Source organism: Capsicum annuum, chromosome 9 (genome assembly GCF_002878395.1).
Source record: "Capsicum annuum cultivar UCD-10X-F1 chromosome 9, UCD10Xv1.1, whole genome shotgun sequence".
Classification (NCBI taxonomy): Eukaryota; Viridiplantae; Streptophyta; class Magnoliopsida; order Solanales; family Solanaceae; genus Capsicum; species Capsicum annuum.
The window spans coordinates 109,517,096-109,524,202 of NC_061119.1; the positions used below are offsets into that span (position 1 = coordinate 109,517,096).

The window sequence follows — 7,107 nt, forward strand, 5'->3', positions numbered from 1 at the left end:
ACAACGTAAGAAAGTAAACTATGTCTATGGTACTACAATTCTTCAAAATAGATATCCTCATAAAATGTGATGCAAAAAACCATTACAGGTTAACAATTAGGGATCAATACAGAGTATTAAATATTACAAAGTACTACAGTTAAGAGGAGACAATCATGGTGGTAACAGATTCAGAAAACATTCAATCATATCGAAAAACCACCAGCTATATTTAAATGATACATTATTATAATTTTTTGCAGAAGGACCAAGTGTAACATTAGAAAACAACCTACTTCTTAGTGTTATTCTTGGAACTGGAGTAAGAAGACACTGGTTTGGGATGCTTTTCAACCAAACTTGGGTGCAACCAATTGAGAGGATTGTGATTTAACACAGGCTAGTTGGGTATGGTTACAAGGGCCATAAAGACAACACCACCAGCGTACGTTTACAACATAGTTTGGAACGAGCCTAACATATAGCCTATGATGAATACTACCACAACAAAGATCATAAGAAGTATCTGCATCAATTCCTACACTAGCTTTTATCCTTGCAAATCCATATACAATAGACGACAAAAAGACAAAAAAAATACACATTATCACAAAATAGATAGAATAGAAGTAATTCATACTTATACTAAATCAACCAATCCAATTAACTATTATGTATTCCAAACTTTATCACCATTTGTTGGATCCACAAAATTGCCCCCGGAGTCTGTCAGATCTTCCAAAAATTACACATTTTTGAAGGTCAGAGCAATATAGCTCCAGCAAAACAAGAATTACTAAAACTCAAATGTATCTTCCATTAAAAAGCACTTATAATTAACCCACTAAAACTTCTACCTTCACTGTATTATTGGTTGATATGTTAATAGAGATTTGATGATTTTGGAAATAAATCTTCCATGTATTCGATGGATTTGAGGAGAAATTTGGCCAAAGAGTTGAGGGTTTTGTAAGATCTGAGATCTGTTAGATATTTTGAAAAAAAGTTCAATATATTTTATTAAATATTTATTTAATCATTTATTTTTTGCTAATAATTAATAGGAGGGAGAGTAATGAAAATTTAGGCTACATTTTTAAAATGTTGTCTTTAGAATTATAATAATGCCACACTTAAAAGTGTAGTCATATGTGTAAATAAAAGTTGCCAATTCTATCAAGATTTGACAACACTTATAAAGTGTGGCCTATACTATTAAAGACCATGCTTTCTAAGCATTGTAAAAATAAATATGGCCAAAATCTAAAAGTTTAGGCTACACTTTACAAGTGTGGTCTAGATTTAGTGTGGCGAAAAGACAAAAATATTGTAGTGTAGCTACAACTAGGTGTTTGTCTAGTCTATCGCTTGATTCTAGAGTTTTAAATGAGTTCCTAATGGTATTATTACGTAATTTTATGTGGAAAAACTTGTTTATATTGTTCAAAGGTCAATTTAATCAAGCCAATAGTCAAAACAATAAATTAAAGACCAATGTTGGCAAGCCTAGTTTTAGCTTGAGTTTCTAGTTCACCATTCTTGATATTGTGTTGTTTTAAGCTCAAATCTGTGTCGTATGATTATGTAAGATACTTGTTGATATGTTTATGGTGATATATGTAGGATATTAATGCTTTAAATCAAAGGTAACTGACATCACAAGGCTTAGAATTGAATGAAAAGTGAACAAACTATTTTACACGCCAAATTGAGACTTTCCTGTAAGGCTTGGCAATCTCTTCATGACTTGAGAATTTGTTGCATCATAACCCATTGTCAAGTTAACTAAATATTTCATCGCTACGCCTATTCAAGTTTAGAAATCATTGCGGGTCGACTCTAACTCCACACTCAGCCAAAACCACCTATATAAATACAACACTTGTACTTGTTTATTTTCACCTTTAATATTTTGGAATTTTGGAGAAGGGATGATACTGATATTAATTATGGTTTATCCAATGCTCCAAGTCTATACCTCGAATTCTACACGATGGTTATGACCCCAAAGAACCACAAGCTAACCCATGACTGATAGCTATTGTGAACACTGAATAATATACTAAAATAAATGCAAAATAATAGACTGAAATGCCGTAAGATTAAAAATATAAAAATACTGATAATGTGTACGAACTGAAATAACAATCTGTAAAACTAAACACTATCTAAAAACTAGTCTGAAAAGCCTCTTACTGAACTATCTGAAAGTGGAGTTGATGGGACTAATACCCAACTAACTCAATCTACTGAAATACTGAATCTACTAAAATAATGAAATAAACGAATATCCTCGAATGATGAGGACTCATTGCTCATATACTACTACTAGCTAAATCTTAATCTATCTATGCGCGGTAGGGAACTTGAGCATCCAAACCTATGGTATAGGACATCGTAGGATAAAAAAAGAGTATGCGTCAGTACGTGGAATATACTGGTATACTAGATGGGGTAAGGATGAACGCTAGGGTTCATATACATGATCAATAACTGACTACATGATATGGAGTAACTGAACTTGATAGTACATGCATAACTGATGCTAATATAAATACTGAGTGTGCACTAATGTGCATATAAATAAATACTATGACTAAGCTTGACTGAAGCTAAGTCCTGAATTCTGATACTGAGTAATTGATATCTATAGTTACTGATAACTGATTTACCAAAACTGGTTGACTGTATATGACAGTTCTTATTCTATAGAACTAAACTGAGTTCTATTCTAAAGACTAACAATGAAACTATGGTAGGTAATCATCTAACTGACATGCCCCAAAAAAGATATGCTAATTGAGTTGGGGTCCAATCTATAACCCCAATTGGAAGGGTATCAATACCGTACCACAGGTAACAACAAGGTGATTGTTACCCTCATCTGGCAGGTACTTAAATGAGAATGGTGGAACCCTTAACTGGTAGGTTAAAACACCTCATCAACCCTCAACTAGAAGTTTTGATATCTCAACCTATACTGGATATGTACTTCTGGAATGCAAGGATTGTTTCTAAGGATCACACGCTCTATTAGTAGGTAAGCCCCAATCCTTGGGTTCAGTAGGTGCTGAATCCTACTCCCAAATAAAACACTCTAAATTGAGCATACTAAACTAGACTGGACTAAGACTGAGTTTTACTAAGTTTCCCTGAATTCTATAAGTGACTAAGAGTACTAATTATCGTGAAATGACTCAGATTCTGTAACTGACATTGGCTCTAGGTACACAACTATTTTCGGGTATTAAATACCCCTAGGACTCAATAGCAACAACAGTAAAGAATAGCATAATCTTGAATAACATGACATTATTCACTTGATAATAATTCATCCTTAAAGACTTTTTATTAAACACTTGTAAGGCATCTACGTAGTTACGAAGGTAGAACACACGCTATCAATTATAAAAGAAATAATTCATTCACATAGGCATTTAATCAAATACATGAGGAGCATGCTTAGGTTATACAACATTCAACACACATAATTATCATAGATACATCAATCAATTTTTAAATAGAAGGTTTCGTTAAGAGGATCATGTAATTCAACACATATAATGATTAAATTAATGAAAGCTTGTAATTTAACTATGGACAAAAACGTAAAAAAAATGAACATGAATTCAATTCAATTCAAGCATGGAAGTTCTTAACTCAACAATCTTGTAGTTTGAAAATAGATTTGTGGACTCTATGGGTGGAAAGGTCCCATAGATGAACACCTAACATCCGTTGTAATGTTAATTCTTGAATTTACTTGAAGAAAATTTTGAGTTTTTTTCTTTAATTTTTTAAACTAGTGTTCCTTGCTTTTGAGAGAGAATGATGTACTTTGGTAGAAAATTGAGTGAATAATGATATATTATGGCAATTTAAGGATTAATTTTGTGTTTAATGCAGATCTGGGTCATCAGAAAAGTCTAAGTTGCCCTTGGGATTTAAATCCCGTAATTGGAATTACTATTAAGCCCTCACAGCGAAGTGGTTAATGGGTCATCGCTATATCTACCGAGACACAGTGGAGTCGCAGTGACTCTCTAAATTATGACTATTGCTTTTTTGGGATTCATCGTGACACGGTGCAATCATAGTGATCCTCTAGAAATTGACAAATGCTGAAATGGCCTTCAGTATGATACGATGGAGTACTCATCATGATACTCACTTTGATGTTACCTAATGATGGTGAGTCACTTTTTTTCATAAACTGCCCTAACTCTTTGCCCGGGTATGGGATTTCAGAGAATTATATAGCGTTGGAAAGCTGACTGAATTTCCTATTCATTGATAGGTTCTAAATTTAAAAATACTAAGTATTTCATAAATTTAATATAGCATAACTCACGTACATTGAGCTAAGTTAAGCTCTAAGAATACGTGGAATTACAATATCTCCCCCTTGGGAATATTAGTCCTCGAATGATACTGATCAAGCTGAGAAACACTGATAGACTAAGATGACACTCGGAATATGCACAACTGAGACGTGACTACATGACTGGACTACAAAAAAAAATTAGTTTTATACTGAACATGCATATCTAATGCATGGAATACATGACCAAAGCTACTCGTAATCTGAATTATTGCACTAAGCATGCATATCTGATGCATGAGTACATCTCTGAACTGATTCATGAATGCATGACTGAATATGTAATGATAAAAAATACCAAGTTTATAATTATAATTGAACATGGAACTTTGTAAAGCCAAGAAAGACTGCTACCTTAGGCTGAATCTGAGTTTGCGAAGAAGAGGTGAGGATACTTGGTCCGTATATCTGCTTCTGCTTTCTAAGTATCTCCCTCAATGGAGTAATTCCTCTTATGAATATTGACTAAAGGAACTTATTTGTTCCTTGGTCTACAAATTTGATGATCGAGGATCTGGACTAATACCTCTTATAACGAAAGATTGTTCAGAATATTTACATCTTCTAAAGGAACTATTACTGCTGGGTCATCAATGCATTTCTTTAGCAAGCAGACGTGGAATACTGGATGTACTGAAGCAAGCTCTGAAGGCTACTCGAGCTCATAAGCTACCTTTTCAAAATGAATGAGTTCTTTGTATGGGCCAACATATTAGGGACTGAGCTTTCCGTTCTTGCCGAACCGCTTTGTATCTTTCATAGTAGAGATTTTCAAACGCACAAAATCACCGATCTCAGATTAGAGATCCTTTCTCCTTACATATACATATGATCTCGCTCAACTCTAGGAAGCCCTAAGTATTTCTCTGACTAACTGAACCTTTTCTAAGGTATCTAATACTATGTCAAGCCCTATAACTATGGCCTCGCCTACCTCGAAAAAACCTAAATGAGATCTACATATCCTACCATAGAGGGCTTTAAATGAAACCATTTAAAAATTAGGATGATAGCTTTTATAATATGTGAATTCGATCAAAGGCAAGTGGTCAGCCCAACAACCCTTAAAATCAACAACGCATGCATTTAACATATCTTCTAGAGTCTAAATGGTCCTTTCTTCTTGACCATCTATTTGAGGGTGGAAAGATGTACTAAGATGAACTCAGGTACCGAGACCTCTTTGGAATACTTTCCAAAAATAAGAGGTAAATTGGGTACCTTTATCTTATATGATAGCTACTAGGACTTTGTGTAACCTAACCAACTCTCTGATATAGAGTTTGGCATGGTTCTTGGATGAATAAGAGCTATGAACTGGCAACAAATAAGCTAATTTGGTCATCCTAACTACAGTGAAAAAAAATAGAATCATGCTGACGATGAGTACAAGGCAATCCCATAACAAAGTCCATGTTCACTTCTTCCAATTTCCATGTGGGAATACTGAACTCCTGTATGGACCCGCTACGCTTTTGGAGCTCAATCTTAACTTGATAATATGTGGAGAACTTAGCCACAAGCTCTACAATATCCCTCTAAATCCCACTCAACTAATAGATCTCCCACAAATCACGGTACATCTTAGTGGCCCCTTGATGAATTAAGTAATGTGCACTATTCACTTCTGCAAAAATTCATTCCCTTAAGTTATCTATACCTGGTACACATAAACGACCCTGGAAAAGCAACAAACCATCTCCCCCTTATGAGAAAACCTCTACTTTCTAATCGTTGGCTGACTCTTTAAACTTTACTACACGAGGATCTCTATCCTATTTTTCCTTCACCTCGAAAACTAGAGAGAAATCAAAACTACTTTGAACCAACACACTACCTTCTACTGAATCGACTAAGCAGACACCTAGTCGATTAAGCTGATGACTTCCTAAACTAACTTTTTCTTGCTATCCTCAACATGAGCAACACTACCTATACGCGGTCTACTGAGAGCATCAGCCACTACATTGGTTTAGCTCGGATAATACAGAACGCTTATTTCATAATCCTTTAATAACTCTAACCACCTTCTCTGATGCAAATTCAAATTTTTCTAAGAAAAGACATACTGTAGGCTCTTATGATATGTGGACACATCAACATATACCTTATCTAAATAGTGCCTCAAAATCTTTAAGGCAAACACTACAGCAGCTAACTCAATATCATGGGTAGGGTAATTCTTCTCATGGGGTTTAAGCTATCTAGAGGAATAGGCTATGAACTTACCTCTCTAAATAAAGACGCAACCAAAACCTATTCTGGATGCATCACAGTACACAACAAATCCATCTGAACCATCTAGTAGAGTTAAAACTGAGGCTAAGGTGAGTCGAGTCTTCAACTCCTGAAAACTCTTCTTCCAGGAATCTAACCACTGAAACTTGACTTTCTTTTGAGTTTATCTGGACATGGGAGATCCAATAGAAAAAAACCCTTCTACAAACTAATGGTAATAGCTAGCTAAACCCAAGAAACTCCTAATATCTAATGGAGAAATAGGTCTAGGCCAGTTTCTTACCACTTCGATCTTTTGAGGATCAACTCTAATTCCATTATAGGAAAAATTCTGACCAAGAAATGCTATTGAACTTAGCCAAAATTTGCACTTACTAAATTTAGCGAAAAACAAATGAGTTCTGAAAGTTTGGAGTACGATTCTAAGGTTGTCTAGATGATCATTCTCACTACGAGAATAGACAAAAATGTCATCGATGAAGCCTATAATGAACATATCGAAGTACTAC

At 34.7% G+C, this 7,107-nt stretch overlaps 1 pseudogene; it reads right to left on the reverse strand.

Moving 5' to 3' along the window:
* Positions 1–271: 271 nt before the first annotated feature.
* On the reverse strand, positions 272–547 carry LOC107842010 (annotated as a pseudogene).
* Between the last annotated feature and the right edge of the window lie 6,560 nt (positions 548–7,107).